Source organism: Gorilla gorilla, chromosome 10 (assembly GCF_029281585.2).
Source record: "Gorilla gorilla gorilla isolate KB3781 chromosome 10, NHGRI_mGorGor1-v2.1_pri, whole genome shotgun sequence".
Lineage (NCBI taxonomy): Eukaryota > Metazoa > Chordata > Mammalia > Primates > Hominidae > Gorilla > Gorilla gorilla.
Window position 1 is genome coordinate 136628361 of NC_073234.2, and position 17083 is coordinate 136645443.

Genomic DNA, 17083 nt, shown 5'->3' on the forward strand with positions numbered 1-17083 from the left:
AGGGAAGTAAGGCATGAGTCACAGTTGGACAAGCAGGCAGGGGCTAGGCTGCCTGGAGCCTGTGGGCCACGGTAGAGTTTGTCTGTATCCTAAGACCTAAGCCACATAAGGGTTCTAAGCAGGAACCTGGTAAGATCACATTTAATTTTAATTTTTTTATTTTTATTTTTATTTTTGAGATGGAGTCTTGCTTTGTTGCCCAGGCTGGAGTGCAGTGGCTCAACCTCAGCTCACTGCAACCTCTGCCTCCTGGGTTCAAGCGATTCTCCTGTCTCAGCCTCCCAAGTATCTGGGATTACAGGTGCCTGCCACCACACCCGGCTAATTTTTGTATTTTTAGTAGAGACAGGGTTTCTCCAAGTTGGCTAAGCTGGTCTCGAATGCCTGACCTCAACTGATCCACCGGCCTCAGCCTCCCACAGTGCTGGGATTACAAGTGTAAGCCACCACACCCAGCCATATTAATTTATTTTATTTTATTTTATTTATTTTGAGACAGAGTTTCACTCTTGTTGCCTAGGCTGGAGTGCAATGCCACTATCTCAGCTCACTGCAACCTCCACCTCCTGGGTTCAATCAATTCTCCTGCCTCAGCCTCCTGAGTAGCCAGGATTACATGTGTGCCACCATCACGCCTGGCTAATTTTTGTATTTTTAGTAGAGACGGAGTTTCTCCATGTTGGTCAGACTGGTGCTGAATGCCTGACCTCAAGTGATTCACCAGCCTCAGCCTCCCAAAGTGCTGGGATTACAGGAGTACGCCACAGCGCCCAGCCACCAAATTAATTTTTAAAGATCACTGTGATCGCTGTGTGGAAAATGAGCTGGGAGTGGTGGTGGATACAGTTTTTGTTTTTGTTTCAGTCTTTCCCTACTCCATGAAACATTTGCGCTATATATGCGGCCAAGTTTCTCTTTTCTCCCCTCCTCTTCCTCTTGGGAAGTCACCAAAAAAAAAAAAAGAAAAAAAGAAAACAAATCAGCAGCAAGAGAAAAGGACGAAAAGCTGTGGTGGCCTTGAATTTTGGAATGGCCCCTGTCCCAAGCTGGCAGGGATGAGGCTGTGTGCTGAGCTTCAGATCACAGGAAGGAGTGCACCAAATCAGGAGATTAAGGGCAGTCAGCAGGACCCACTGGGTACCCACCCTGCGGTGTAAGGCCTAAAATTAAGCTCTAATATGAGGTGCTGCCTTGACATCAGGTGAAATCAGGAGTGCCTCACCCCAAGTTTCTCTCCCAGTCCTCCCTTGGCAAAGGGCACCCAGTGAAACAGCCTTCCTTATCAAAAAGACCAGATGCAGTTCCTGCTAATCCCTGAGCGGCAGGTGTGAGTCTCCTACTAACCCATGGAGTTGTCCAAATGAGCCAGTCACATCCTCTGGGGAACCAGGGCCTCCTCACCCTCTTGGTGCTACAAAGCCTGCCCCGCACTGGCCCTGGTTGTTCACTCTGTTTCTGTGTGGCCCTGCACGGCATGTGGGGTCTTCCTCCCCGAGATGTGAGTGTGTGTGACCAAAAACTGCTGCCAATCTCATCTGCCCAGTGTTGGGTGTCATGTGTTCAGCTACCACCATAACCCTGGGGTGGGAACTGGGAATCCCTCCCTCACCACTGAGGTAAAGAGGTTATTAAAACATCCCTAATTCAGCTGGGTGCGGTGACTCACGCCTGTAATCCCAGCACTTTGGGAGGCTGAGGTGGGTGGATCACCTGAGGTCAGGAGTTCGAGACCAGCCTGGCCAACATGGTGAAACCCTGTTTCTACTAAAAATACAAAAAATTAGCCGGGCATCGTGGCGGGCGCCTGTAATCCCAGCTACTTGGGAGGCTGAAGCAGGAGAATTGCTTGAACCCGGGAGGCAGAGGTTGCAGTGAGCCACGATCACACCATTGCACTCCAGCCTGGGCAACAAGAGCGAAACTCCGTCTCAAAAAAAAAAAAAAACACCCTAATTCCAGGCCAACCAGCAGCCCTAAAAAATTAATCTTCGTTTGGCTTCTACCAAAAGTCATGGTCTACACAAAGCCCTGCCTACTAGAGGCAATAATGAACCATGACCACCACCCCCATTTATTCAAGTTACCCACTGGAATGCACCGAGTGGGGTTTCACCCTCTGCTGCTTGTACGTTTCTCAACCCATGTTCTAATCCCATGCAGTCGTCATTCAGGAATCCCTGAGGATCCCCTGACTCAACTTCTCTTTTTTGAATAGATTAGAAATTCCTATCTTCTTTCACTTTTACTGTGACTTTTCAGCTTCCTGTTTTCCATTCCTGAGGGCTATGAATCATATTTCCAAAATAAATGATGATCTATGGAGAGGATTTTGCATTTCCCACATCCTTAGCTAACTTTAATGAATTATCATGGTCACATGATCCCAAGGCTTCAGGAATCGGAGGAAGTGGCTGACACTGACTTACCATTTTAACCAAACAATCACCGCACTTAAGCTTGGATAAGGGTCAACTAAAACTAACAGGGCTCTTATGCAAGCCCTTCCAGTCTGGTAAGTTATGAGTATTTATGTTTTATTTCCCCCCAAAAACAATAAGACCCTCAGAGGCAAGGAACTCATCTTGGTTTTTGTCCCTTACACACCTATCTCAGCCCAGTGGTATGATGGGCACTGGAAACAAACCACCTGGTTCAAATCCTGGCTTGGTCACTTATCGGCCAACTGGCCTGATATGGTTTGGCTGTGTCCCCACCCAAATCTCATCTTGAATTGTTAGCTCCCATAATTCCCATGTGTTGTGGGAGGGACCTGGTGGGAGAGAATTGAATCATGGGGGCGGTTTCCCCCATATTGTTCTCGTGGTAGTGAATATGTCTCACGAGATCTGAGGGTTTTATAAGGGGTTTCTCCTCTTGCTTGGCTCTCATTCTTGTTTTGTCTGCCACCATGCAAGATGTGGCTTTGCTCCTCCTTGCCTTTGTCATGATTGTGAGGCCTCCCCAGCCCTCCCCAGGCGACACATTGGAACTGTGAGTCAATTAAACCTTTCCTATATAAATTATCCAGTCTTTGGTATGTCTTTATTAGCAGCGTGAGAACAGACTAATACGTGGCTTTGGGCAGCTTCTCATGTCTAGCCATGGTAGCTATTCTTATGATTTGGATGGTGCCCAAGCATTGCTCTTGAGCTCCAGGCCCATATATTTAACCACCTCCAGATATTCTATACTTAAATGGTTTAGAGGCAATTCAAAGAGCTATAAAGGACAAATCATGATCTCAGTTCACCCCACCCACATGTGACTTCCAGAGCTCCCAAGATCAGCCAGTAGCACCACCTGCCATCAGTTCAACTTCCCAAGCCAGAAATGCAAAGGATACCTTGATGTCTCCCTTCTCCTTCCCCATTCTGTCCAATCTCATCTGTTCATTCAGCAAACACTTACTGAGCACCCCAGCACTGTACAGGAGCTAGGGATGAACAGGTGAATAAGACAAGCTCTTTGGGAGGTTAGGTGCAGTGGGGCAGACAGGCAATCACGGTGAAAAGAAATGCAGTGAGGACAGCTTGGGATACAGTTTGAAAGAAACAAGCAGGATGCTGTGATAGGAGCAAGGGAGTTACTTCTGACAAGGGGCAGGGATAGTGTCTCCAAGGAAGTGACATTTACACTAGATCTGAATATCGAGAAGGAGCCAGCTGTAATGAGTTGAAAGAAGGGCATTCCAGGAAGAGGGACGGAAAACATAAAGCTGAGGGGTGAGAGAGAAATAAGAGTGTTCCAGAGCCTGGTGCAGGAGCACACACATGTAGTCCCAGCGACGAGAGATCATCCCTTAAGCCCAGGAGTTTGAGGCCAGCCTGGGTAACATAGTAATAATCTATCTCAAAAAGAAAAAAAAAGAAAGAAAAGAAATGAGTGTGCTCCAGGACCTGTCAGATGGCCAGTGCAACTATGCGGTGAGAGACACAGTCTTGCTTGTTTTCTTACTGCCTCCTAAACTGGGTGGTTCCATCTCACTGAAACAGACGCTCAAAGAAAGGCGAAATTCACACAGGCAAGCACAGCCTTGGGAGGGTTATGAAGCTGGTGAGATGTAAGCGGGCCCTCACTGGAGGAAGGGGCTGGAAACAGCGGGATGAGAGGAGGCATTCCCAACAGGACCAGCGGCACAAGCCAGGCCCACAAACAAATGACTATCATAGTGGAGGGAGATTAAATGGGACTGATTTGGGGAAACCTTCAAAGAGAAAAAAAGGCTGAGATGTTTGAACCAGTTGCAAAGTTAAGATGGAGCCGTTCTTGGGGCTGACAGAGGACATGAGAAAAGCAGTGACTTAAGAACATCCCAGCCGGGTGCAGTGGCTCACGCCTGTAATTTCAGCACTTTGGGAGGCCAAGGCGGGCGGATCACGAGATCAGCAGATGGAGACCATCCTGGCTTACACGGTGAAACCCCGTCTCTACTAAAAATACAAAAAATTAGCCAGGGGTGGTGGCATGCACCTATAGTCCCAGCTACTCGGGAGGCTGAGGCAGGAGAATCACTTGAACCTGGGAGGCAGAGGTTGCAGTGAGCCAAGATCGCTCCACTGCACTCCAGCCTGGGTGACAGAGCGAGACTCCTTCTCAAAAATTTAAAAAAAAAAAAAATCCCTCAGACCGACATGAGGACGTGGGATGGGAGGGGAAGCCTGGGGAAGTGACATCATTTAGAAGTCAGCTGGGATCATATAGGAGTGACTCAGTAAGCCACTTGTGCTACTGAATTGGTGGTGGTGATAGAAAGAAAAGGAAGATATATATATATATATACATATATATATATGGGGGGTTTTGTTGCTTTTTTTTTTTTTTGGTTGTTTTTGTTTTTGTTTTTGTTTTGTAGAGATACAGTCTCCCTATGTTGCCCAGGCTGGCCTTAAACTCCTGGCCTCAAGCAATCCTCCCGCCTGGGCCTCTCAAAGCTCTGGGATTATAGGTGTGAGCCACCACCCCCAGCCTGGTTAAATGAATTTTTAAAAATTCTTCTGAGTCCAACAGGAGGAGATTGGTTAAGTAAATTATGGCACAGTCATATAACAGAAGGGTATGCAGCTATTTTAAATGATGCCATAGCAAGATAGTTAATGGGCCAGGCACGGTGGCTCACGCCTGTAATCCCAGTACTTTCGGAGGCCGAGGCGGGTGGATCACGAGGTCAGGAGTTCGAAACCAGCCTGGCCATGTGGTGAAACCCCGTCTCTACTAAAAATACAAAAATCAGCTGGGTGTGGTGGCACGCGCCTGTAGTCCCAGCTGCTCAGGAGGCTGAGGCAGGAGAATCACTTGAAGTCGGGAGGCAGAGGTTGCAGTGAGCCGAGATCATGCCACTCACTGCACACCAGCCTGGGCGACACAGCAGGACTCCATCTCAAAAAAAAAAAAGAAAGAAAATCCGATTGATAAAAATCTACATTTACAAAAAAAGTAAATGGGAGGGGCGAGAGTAATTTTTCTTTACAAAGGAGTTCATAAGAAGATAAGATTCCTTCAAGAACATCTGAGTGAAATTGTAAGAACTGAGTCCTCCTTTTCAGGAGCTTGTCTATGGAAGAGGCAGAGGGATGCGCAGACCCTGGCTGTGAGAACACTTTAGAACTCTTCTTCGTTTCCTTATTTGCAAAAGAAAAGGATTAGGCTAAGCATGCTCTCTAAGGTACTTTTAAAATTTTTATTTATTTTATTTATTTTATTTTTTTGGAGATAAGGTCTCACTCTGTCACCCAGGCTGGAGTGTAGTGGCATGAACACAGTTCACTGTAGCCTCAATCTTCTGGGCTCGACTGATCCTCCTGCCTCAGCCTCCCAAGTAGCTGGGACTACAGGCACATGCCACCATGCCTGGCTAATTTTTTATGTTTTGTAGAGACGAGGTCTCACCATGTTGCACAGGCTGGTCTCAAACTCCCAGGCTCAAATAATCCTCCTGACTTGGCCTCCCAAAGTGCTGGGATTACAGGCGTGAGCCACCACACCCAGCCTGTAAGGTACTTTTAATCTCAAAATGTGAGGATGGGACGGGCACGGTGGCTCACACTTGTAATCCCAGCACCTTGGGAGGCCGAGCTGGGCGGATCATGAGGTCAGGAGTTCAAGACCAGCCTGACCAACATGCTGAAACCCCATTTCTACTAAAAATACAAAAATGAGCCGGGCGTGGAGGCGGGCGCCTGTAATCCCAGCAACTCTGGAGGCTGAGGCAAGGAGAATTGCCTGAACCTGGGAGGCCGAGGTTGCAGTGAACCAAGATCACACCAGCCTAGGTGACAGAGCGAGACTGTCTCAAAAAAAAAAAAAAGTAATAATGATAATAATCTCAAAATGCTCTCTCCATTGTATAAGATGAGACCAATTTGTACCTGACAAGTGCTCGGCAAACCACCCGTAGGTGTCAGTGACTGTACTGCATTAGCTAAGGCTGAAGTCCATACTCTGGCCTCGAAGGCCCTACTCGATCTGGCCTCTGACTGTCTCTCAAGGGGTTAGCTCACATCACTCTCCTCCTTGCCCACTATGCTCCATTCATATTGACTTTCCTTCTGTTCCTGGAACATATCAAGCTCATTCCTACCTCAGGGACTCTGCACCTGCTATTCCCTTTGCCTAGAATACTTTCTCCTAGGAAAAGTATTCAGAGAGCTGGCTCCTTCCTGACATCCAGATCTCAGCTCAGATGGACTTCCTCAGAAAGGGCCTCACTCAAGCTATCAGATATAGAAGGTACATTCTTTTTTTTTTTTTTTTTTTTTTTGAGATGGAGTCTCACTCTTTCGCCCAGGCTGGAGTGCAGTGGCACGATCTCAGCTTACTGCAACCTCTGCCTCCCGGGTTTAAGCAATTCTCCTGCCTCAGCCTCCCAAATAGCTGGGATTACAGGCGCCTGCCACTGTGTCTGGCTAATTTTTGTATTTTTAGTAGAGACGGGGTTTCATCATGTTGGCCAGGCTGGTCTCGAACTCCTGACCTCGGGTGATCTGCCCGCCTTGGCCTCCCAAAGTGCTGGGATTACAGGCATGAGCCACCGTGCCTGGCCCATTCCTTTTTAGGATGCACAAGGAAGGGTTATAACAACAGATATGCATTACATCATGTATTTTCCTCAATACATTCCCAACAGCAATATGATACAGACCAGGTTCTCTAACCACATTTCAAGGAAATTTGAAATTCATTTTCTTTTTTTTTTTTCATTTGAGATAGAGTCTCGCTCTGTCGCCCGGGCTGGAGTGCAGTGGCGCAATCTCGGCTCGCTGAAACCTCCACCTCCCGGGTTCAAGCAATTCTCCCTATCTCAGCCTCCCGAGTAGCTGGGATTACAGACGCCTGCCACCATGCCTGGCTAATTTTTGTATTTTTAGTAGATACAGGGTTTCTCCATGTTGGCCAGGCTGGACTCGAACTCTTGACCTTAGGTGATCTGCCTGCCTCAGCTTCCCAAAGTGTTGGGATTACAAGCGTGAGCCACCATGCCAGCCAGAAATTAATTTTTAAAAGGTAGATTTTTAAAATATTTGGAAGCTGATTGAAATATTGTAAGAAATATTGCTAAATGACTCAATAGAACTGGATAATGAATGTATATATGTGAAAATCGGTGGCACACAGCTAAAGCAGAACTTTATTTTTTATATTTATATTATTTTTTTATTTTTATTTTATTTATTTATTTATTTTTGAGACGGAGTCTCGCTCTGTTGCCCAGGCTGGAGTGCAGTGGCGTGATCTTGGCTGACTGCAAGCTCCACCTCCCGGGCTCACGCTATTTTTATATTATTATTATTATTATCATTATTATTATTATTTGAGCTGTAGTCTCACTCTGTCATGCAGACTGGAGTACAGTGGCGTGATCTTGGCTCACTGCAAACTCCGCCTCCCAGGTTCAAGTGATTCTCCTGCCTCAGCCTCCCAAGTAACTGGGATTACAGGTGTGCACCACCACACGCAGATAATTTTTGTATTTTCGTAGAGATGGGGTTTTGCCATGTTGGCCAGTCTGTTCTCGAACTCCTGGCCTCAAGAAATCTGCCCTCCTCAGCCTCCCAAAGTGCTGGGACTACTGGCATGAGCCACTGCGCCCGGCCAAATGGCAGATTTTGTCCAAATGGAAGGCTAAGGCTGACCCTAAGGCTAACCCTAACCTTAGCCCTAATGCTAACCCTAATTGGGTTAGGGTAAAATGACTAAAGGCAAGAGATAAGCATTCTGGATATTTCTTAGGGCAGGAAAGAAGCAACTTTTATCCTCCACTGACCCAAAGAAATTGACTGTACTTTGTCCCCCACTTCCCACTCAATTTCCTACTTTGATGCCCACCCCCCTCCCCTTGTCCATCCCAAGCTTCACTCTGGAGACAGTAGCTAAACCTGTGCTAGTTAAACTTGACCCAGATCTGTTAGAAAAGAAGGGGCTATTGCAAGAAGCAGGGCGGCTTCAAAGAAAGCCAAAAGAAACTAACTGTACTGAGTCACCCCACTTCCCTCTCAATTTCCTATTGCCCAGAGAATGGAACTCATGAGATAGAAAAACGAGAAAAAGGGAAGCAAGTGAAGAAAGGGATAGGGCGCTACTCTCCACAAACACTTCCTGTTGGCTGTGCTGACATCACTGCACGCCATGTATCTCATGACTCGGGGTGTAGCTCACACACCTAACGCCTTAGACAACAAGAGCGAAAGTCCATCTCAAAAATAAATAAATAAATAAATAAATAATTGGGAAAATCTCAACAGAACATTTTGTGATTCTTATGTGGACTTAAAGGTTATTCTTATCAACCTCTAAAACAACTGAAAATGCAAAATGTTATAACAGGTTGATAGTTTTGGAGTCTGAGGAGTCCTGCTTTCCTTCCTTCCCTCTTAGCGACCAATTATTATCTTTTTATTTTATTTTATTTTTTTAGATGGAGTCTCGCTCTGTTGCCCAGGCTGCAGTGCAGCAGCATGATCTCGGCTCACTGCAACCTCCGCCTCCCGGGTTCAAGCAATTCTCCTGCCTCAGCCTCCTGAGTAGCTGGGATTACAGGCACCCACCACCATTCCCAGCTAATTTTTGTATTTTTAGTAGAGACAGGGTTTCACCATGTTGGTCAGGCTGGTCTCGAACTCCTGACCTCGTGATCCGCCCACCTCAGCCTCCCAAAGTTCTGGGATTACAGGCATGAGCCACCCCGCCCGGCTATCTTTTTTTAAATTATTTTTTAGAGACATAGTCTCACCATGTCGCCCAGACTGGCTTTGAACTCCTGGGCTCAAGCCTCCTGAGTAGCTGGGACTATAGGCTATGAACTATTATCTTATGGAGGATAAAGGGAGGCATAATGAACCAGAAAAATTTGCAAGGAGACCTCCAGAATGTTTTATCAGACACAAATGAGTTTCAGCTTTTACTCAACTGTAAAATGGGATTCTGAGTATCACTCACGTGAAGGTGGTTTTCAAAAGATAAAATGCTGTTCAGAGCCAAAGAAACGTGCATTCTTGTTGTGTCAGATTTAGATCTGCTGGAGAATGCTTATGTAGCTAATAATCCAGTAATTGTTGAGGGATGGGAAAGACTCAACACTGCGTGTTTCAGAAAATCTGTCTTCACCAGAGAAAAAAGCAGATGGGTCTTCACAACGAGGCAAGTTATATAAAAGGCACACTTTGTTATTTTGTTTTGATTCAAACTTTCAGGTAAGCTCGAAGATGTCTGATACAAGATCACAAGAAATGTAGTTTTCTATTTTTTTTTCACACCTTAAAAAAAAATTCCCCATGGTTTTTGTTTTGTTTTTGAGACACAGTCTCACTCTGTCACCCACAGCAAGTGCAGTCGCGCGATCTCGGCTCACTGCAACCTCTGTCTCCCGGGTTCAAGCAATTCTCCTGTCTCAGCCTCCCAAGTAGCTGGGATTACAGGTGCCCACCACCACGCCTGGCTAATTTTTGCATTTTTAGTAGAGATGGGGTTTCACCATATTGGTCAGGCTGGTGTCAAACTCCTGACCTCAGGTGATCCACCCACCTTAGCCTTCCAAAATGCTGGGATTACAGGTGTGAGCCCTGTGCCCGGCTGGTTTGGGTTTTTTTGAAACAGGGTCTTGCTCTGTCACCCAGGCTGGAGTGCAGTTGTATGATCTTAGCTCTCCGCCTCCTGGGCTCAAGGGATCCTCCCACCTCAGACTCCTGAGTAGCTGGAACTACAGACATGTGCCACCATGCCTGGCTAATTTTTTGTACTTTTTGTAGAGATGGGGTCTTGCTATGTTGCCCAGGCTGGTCTTGAACTCTTGGACTCAAGGGATCTGCCTGCCTCGGCCTCCCAAAGTGCTGGGATTACAGATGTGAGCCACTGCATCCGGCCAGAAACAGGGTTTTGGAAGCTACATTTCCTGGAAAGCCTCCCTGCTTCTTGTAATAGCCCCTTCTTTTCTAACAGATCTGTTTCAAGGTTCTTTGTTTCCTTGGTTCCCCGACCCCCCACCCCCACCGCCCCACCGCCCTGTAAAACTGTCTTTCAAGGAAGGTTTGAGTTTAACTAGTACAGGTTTAGCCATTCTCTCCAGAGTGAAGCCTGGTGTGGACAAGGGAAGGAGGAGAGGGTGTCAATGGCTTATGGAGTTCTGGCCTGAATACAACCTGTCATCAGCCTTCCTGAAGTCCGTTGACTGAATCCTTCTGAAGGTGACCGACTCATCCTGTTTGGCCTTGACCTTCCCGGTTTTAGTACAGAAAGTCCCTTGTCCAGGAAACCTCTCAGTCCCAGGTAAATCAGAGGGCTGATCAGCCAAGGACTTACCTTCCTTGCTTCTGTCTGTAACAGATACAAATACACAGTTTGAGTGGGATTCAAATCACTGTAAGCTTTTTATTTTTATGTATTTATTTTTTTGAGACAGAGTCTCACTCTATCACCCAGGCTGGAGTACAGTGGCGCAATCTCAGCTCACCGCAACCTCCGCCTCCCGGGTTCAAGCAATTCTCCTGCCTCAGTCTCCCAAGTAGCTGGAACTACAGGTACGTGCCACCATGCCCGGCTAATTTTTTGTATTTTTAGTACAGATGGGGTTTCACTGTGTCAGCCAGGATGGTCTCAATCTCCTGACCTCATAATCCACCCACCTCGGCCTCCCAAAGTGCTGGGATTACAGGCTTTTTTTTTTTTTTTTGAGCCGAAGTCTCCCTCTGTTGGTTTAGTGGTGCGATCTTGGCTCATCGCAACCTCTGCCTCACGGGTTCAAGCCATTCTCCTGCCTCAGCCTCCTGAGTAGCTGGGACTACAGGTGCATGCCACCATGTCTGGCTAATTTTTCTATTTTTAGTAGAGATAGGGTTTCCCTATGTTGGCCAGGCTGATCTTGAACTCCTGACCTCATGATCTGCCCACCTTGGCCTCCCAAAGTGCTGAGATTACAGGCATGAGCCACCGCGCCTGGCCTAATCTAGCACTTTAAAGACAAATACTAGGGAAGAAAAGAGATTGATTCAAAGAATCATTCTGGTCAGGCGCGGTGGCTCACACCTGTAATCCCAACACTTTGGGAGGCCAAGGCAGGAGGTTTGCTTGAGCCCAGGAATCAAGACCAGGCTGGGTAAAACAGTGAGACTCCATCTCTATGAAAAAAAAAAAAAAAATCATTCTCCCTGGATGAAGCAAGATGCTTCTCTTCTTTTGATGTGTATAATTTAGATTCTAACACACGCTGTTTTGTATCTTGCCTTGCCTTTTTCCTCACTTAACATTACAGCATAAGCATTTCCTCCACATAATTAAATATACTTCATAAACATTTTTAGGAGTAGCTTTAAAATTGTTTTTCTTTTCTTTTCTTTTCTTTTCTTTTTTTTTGAAATGGAGTTTCGTTCTATCACCCAGGCTGGAGTGCAGCGGCACAATCTCGGCTCACTGCAACCTCCGCCTCCCGGGTTCAAGCGAGTCTCCTGCCTCAGCCTCCAAAGTAGCTGGTACTAGAGGCACCCGCCACCACACCCAGCTAATTTTTGTATTTTTAGTAGAGGTGGGGTTTCACCATGTTGGCCAGGCTGGTCTCGATCTCTTGACCTCGTGATCGGCCCACCTTGGCCTCCCAAAGTGCTGGGATTACAGGTGTGAGCCACCGTGCCCGGCCTTCTCTTAAGAAAAGTAATCAACTTCAGAGTAGACATTTTTAAAAATGCAGATAAGTATGCAGAGCAAAAATCATCTATAGTTTTACCCTTCCCAGAAAAACCAGTTAAGATTTTAACTTATGATCTGCCACACTTTTTTCTATAAACACAAAAATTTGAAGACCCAGTACACATATTGCCCTGTAATATTTTTCCATTTAATTATCTTGAATATCTTTCCACAGCATACTATCATTATTTTATTTTTTTATTTTATTTTATCTTGAGATGGAGCCTCGTTCAGCCGGGCACAGTGGCTCACACCTATAAACCCAGCACTTTGGGAGGCCAAGGCGGGTGGTTCACCTGAGGTCAGGAGTTCGAGACCAGCCTGGCCAACATGGGGAAACCCCGTCTCTACTAAAAATATAAAAAATTAGCCAGGTGTGGTGGCGGGCGCCTATAATCTCAGCTACTTGGGAGGCTGAGGCAGGTGAATTGCTTGAACCCAGGAGATGGAGGTTGCAGTGAGCCAAGATCACGCCATTGCACTCCAGCCTGGGGGAATAGAGCAACACTCTGTCTCCAAATAAATAAATAAATAAATAATAAAAAAGCTTTTCAATAGTTTTGCCTTGCTGGACTCACTGGCTCATGTCTGTAATCCCAGCACTTTGGGAAGCAGAGCTGGGAGAATTGCTTCAGGCCAGGAGTTTGACATCAGCCTGGGCAACATAGTGAGACCCCATTTCTTTTTTTTTTTTTTTTAAGAATTTTAAAAAACGGGTGGGGCACAGTGGCTCATGCCTGTAATCCTAACACTTTGGGAGGCCCAGGTGGGCAGATCACCTGAGGTCGGGAGTTCGAGACCAGCCTGACCAACATGGAGAAACCCCGTCTCTACTAAAAATACAAAATTAGCCAAGCGTGGTGGTGCATGCCTGTAATCCCAGCTACTTGGGAGGCTGAGGCAGGAGGATTGCCTGAACCTGGGAGGCAGAGGTTGCGGTGAGCCCAGATCGCACCATTGCACTCCAGCCTGGGCAACAAGAGCGAAATTCCGTCTCAAAAAAAAATAAAAATAAAAAAAGTTAAAAACTAAAAAAAATCATAAATGTTACACATTTTCAACCAAGTAAAACAAAATAAAATATATAGATTTTACATTATTTCCATTCTATATATTACAATTTTTTCTTTGTGGCACAGTGACATGAAATTTCATTGTGAAATTAAAAAAGAAACAAACAAAAATTTGTTGTGAAAATCACATACAGGATTGATGAAATTTGGGGCTGCCTCTTGTTTTCAGCAGTATCAGACAATTCCCCCACACTGCCTCTTGCAGTCACAGGTCATTCCCCATCCACCTTTTATTCTACGCTGCCTATCAAAGGGTGTGATCTCTGAGGTCTTTTACAGCCTAAAGACCGAACGTCAAATGTGCTAAGATGTCAAGATCCAGGTATTAGAATATGTCCAGCTCATCTGCAGGAATATCATCCTTCCCCCTCTCCTCCGTTTCAACAACCTGTAATTCCTCCCACACACTGAATGGGAGAAAACATCTATAGATCATATATCTGATATGGAATTTGTATCTAGAATATATAAAGAAGTCTTACACTTTAAAACCATAATACAAGTGGCCGGCATGGTGGCTCACGCCTGTAATCCCAGCAATTTGGGAGGCCGAGGTGGGCGGATCATCTGAGGTCAGGAGTTTGAGACCAGCCTGATCAACAGGGTGAAACCCTGTCTTTACTAAAAATACAAAAATTAGCAGGGCATGGTGGTGGATGCCTGTAATCCCAGCTACTACTTGGGAGGCTGAGGCAGGAGAATTGCTTGAACCTGGGAGGCGGAGGTTGCAGTGAGCTGACATCCCGCCACTGCACACCAGCCTGGGCAACAGAGAGAGACCCTGTGTCAAAAAAACAAAAAGGATGTTGGGTCTGATAGGGTTGAGAGGATTATCTGTGATCAACATATGGCCTGTTAGATAAGAGTCAGGGTTTTTCTGTTCTGTTTTTTTGCTTTTTTTTTTTTGTTGTTGTTCCACAATAGATTCAGTCTCAAGCACTACCCGGGGAAAGCAACAGCAAAATTATAAAATAATTTATTCCTCACTTCTGCTATCAACTTGTTCTTTATTTAGACGTTCTGTTTCTGGAAGTATATATAATTATACTGTGAGCCACACGTATCTGTCATTCTGTTATACAATGACGTATTTCACAATGTCTATGTGCCAGATAAGCGAGTCTTACATCTTTAAATGCCTAAACATTTAATTTAAACATTTTTTCATTGTAGATTCTCCTAAGCAAATGACACTGTCTCTTCTGACTGGCCTTTTGCGGCTCAAGGCCATTGTAACAAATGTCAGTCTTACATAACCATAACCAAATGACACCCTAAGGCACACTGAGGTCTCTAAACTAAATGGCCCCAAACTGATGAGCTTTTCGGAGTTCTTGGCTCTGCTTTTTATAGAAACATTTCTTTTTTATGGGCTATTTGTGTATCCCTGCTCTTAGTATTGGTGGCCTGGGGCAACGCGTCCCACCTCTTTCTAATTTGCTGCATTCAAACAAATGTTTGTTTTACCACCTACGTTACTGGTGACATAATACATTTTTCATCTGTTAGATCCTAGGGCCATAGACATAGTCTTTTCAATTCCAAGTTTCAGAAGGCTACTAGGTTAAGTAAAAAATGAACATTTATTATGAGATTATGGGGGTATCTCAAAGGTAAAGGTGAACGGGGGGAGGGGGCAGAACCAAGAAGTGGAAGCTCAACAGAAACCAGAGGCCGTTCTCTTCGTCTCTCTCACTTCTGTGCATCTTTGCCCGGCTGTTTCATACTTTTGCTTCTGCAGATTACTGTTCTCAGCTTCTCCATGCATACGATGGTTATGTCAAATCAGTTCCAGTCACCTGCAGAGAAGAAAGAGTTGTCACTATCCCAATGCCAAAGCCAGAGGAGAGGCTGGCCCGGCTGGGTCAGTTTCCCACCTGTGGTCCAGTCAGCTGTGGCCAGGAAGATAAGGTCACATAGTATAAAAACAGCTGCTGCACCACCTCTGCGAGAAATGACAGCCTAGAGAAAGCAGGTACTGATGAACTGGCTTCACCAGCAACAAAGGAACAAGAAAATCGAAACTGCTCCAATCCCATCTGAACTAAAAAGAGGCCGGGCGCGGTGGCTCACGACTGTAACCCCACACTTTGGGAGGCTGAGGCAGATGGATCGCTTGAACTCAGGAGTTCAAGACCAGCCTGGGCAACCTGGTGAAACCCCATCTCTACCAAAAATACAAAAAATCAGCTGGGCATGGTGGCGTGTGCATGTAGTCTTAGCTACTTGGGAGGCTGAGGTGGGAGGATTGCTCGAACCCAGGAGGCGGAGGTTGCACTGAGCCGAGATCATGCCACTGCATTCCAGTCCGGGTGACACAGGGAGACCCTGTCTCAAAAAGAAAAAAAAAAAAAAGGTAAGCTTGGTGTGAGGGCCTGAGATGCTCCCCTATGACGAAGGAATATGAGGTCTGGCCCCATGGATTCGTGGTACATACTTTGCTTTTCTTGAGACCTTGGTTGTTTACTCCCTGTTTATTGGAATTATTACTGAGACATAACTCACATACCATAAAATTTACTCTTTTTAAATGTACAATTCAGCGGCTTTTACTATATTCACAGGTTCCGCAACTTCACCACTTTCTTTTCCAGCACATTTTCATCACCCTAAATGGAAACCTTGTCCTCATCAGCAGTCACTTTCCATCCTTTCTTTCCCCCAGCCCCTGGCAACCACTAATCTACTTTCAGTTTTGTTTTGAGATGGAGTTTTGCCCTTGTCGCCCAGGCTGGAGTGCAATGGCGTGATCTCAGCTCACCGCAACCTCCGCCTCCCAGGTTCAAGCGATTTTCCTGCCTCAGCCTCCTGAGTAGCTGGGATTACAGGCGCCTGCCACCATGCCCAGCTAATTTTGTATTTTTAGTAGAGATGGGGTTTCTCTGTGTTGGTCAGGCTGGTCTCAAACTCCTGACCTCAGGTGATCTGCCCGCCTCAGCCTCCCAAAGTGCTGGGATTACAGGCGTGAGCCACCACACCCGGCCTCTACTTTCAGTTTCTATGGATTTGCCTATTCATTTCCTACACACAGAATCATACGATAAGTGCCCTGTGGCATCTGGCTCCTCTCACTCAGCATGGTGTTTTCAAGGGTCATCCGTGGTGTGGCGCATGTCAGTGCTTCCTTCCTTTCTGTGGCTGAATCATATTCCATTGTATGGATGGACCACATTGTGTTTACGTGTTCATTAGTTGATGGACATTTAGATTGTTTCCACTTTTTGGCCATTATGAATGCTGCTATGAATACTCATGTACAAGTTTTTGCATGAACATTTTTCTTTTTCAGAGCAGGGGTGGAAGTTTATTTGAAATGCCTTAGAATGGGAAAGGAAGCTGTGCTTGGAAGAGACCCAAGTGGGCATGGGAAGGTTAAAGAGACAAGGTCAAATGCCAAACATATCTTTTCTTTTCTTTTTTTTTTCTTGAGACGGAGTCTCGCTCTGTCACCCAGGCTGGAGTGCAATGGCGCGATCTCAGCTCACTGCAACCTCCACCTCCCAGGTTCAAGTGATTCTCTTGCCTCAGCCTCCTGAGTAGCTGATTACAGGGATTACAGGCATGCACCACCATGCCTGGCTAATTTTTGTATTTTTAGTAGAGATGGGGTTTCTCCATGTTGCCCAGCCCGGTTTCGAACTCCTGGCCTCAAGTGATCCACCTGCCTCGGCCTCCCAAAGTGCTGGGATGACAGGCGTGAACCACTGAGCCCCGCCCAGAACATATCTTTTTAATTCTCTGGGGAAATCCTAGAAAAGGAATATCTTGGTCCTACGGTAATTTCTATGTTTAACATTTTGAGGAACTGCTGTTTTCCAAAGCAGCTGGACCATTTTACA

At 46.0% G+C, this 17083-nt stretch overlaps 1 long non-coding RNA gene across 2 annotated transcripts in view; it reads right to left on the reverse strand.

Moving 5' to 3' along the window:
• LOC129525898 (uncharacterized) overlaps positions 1 to 17083 on the reverse strand; it is a 47766-nt gene that overhangs the window by 26332 nt on the left and 4351 nt on the right. The window contains exons 2-3 of one of the 2 annotated variants that reach the window (XR_008670441.2): positions 14941 to 15043; positions 10792 to 10806 (exon numbers count right to left, since the gene is read on the reverse strand). This is a non-coding gene — a long non-coding RNA (uncharacterized lncRNA). The remainder of the gene's footprint in view (positions 1 to 10791; positions 10807 to 14940; positions 15044 to 17083) is intronic. The other variant, XR_008670440.2, reaches the window with a different exon arrangement.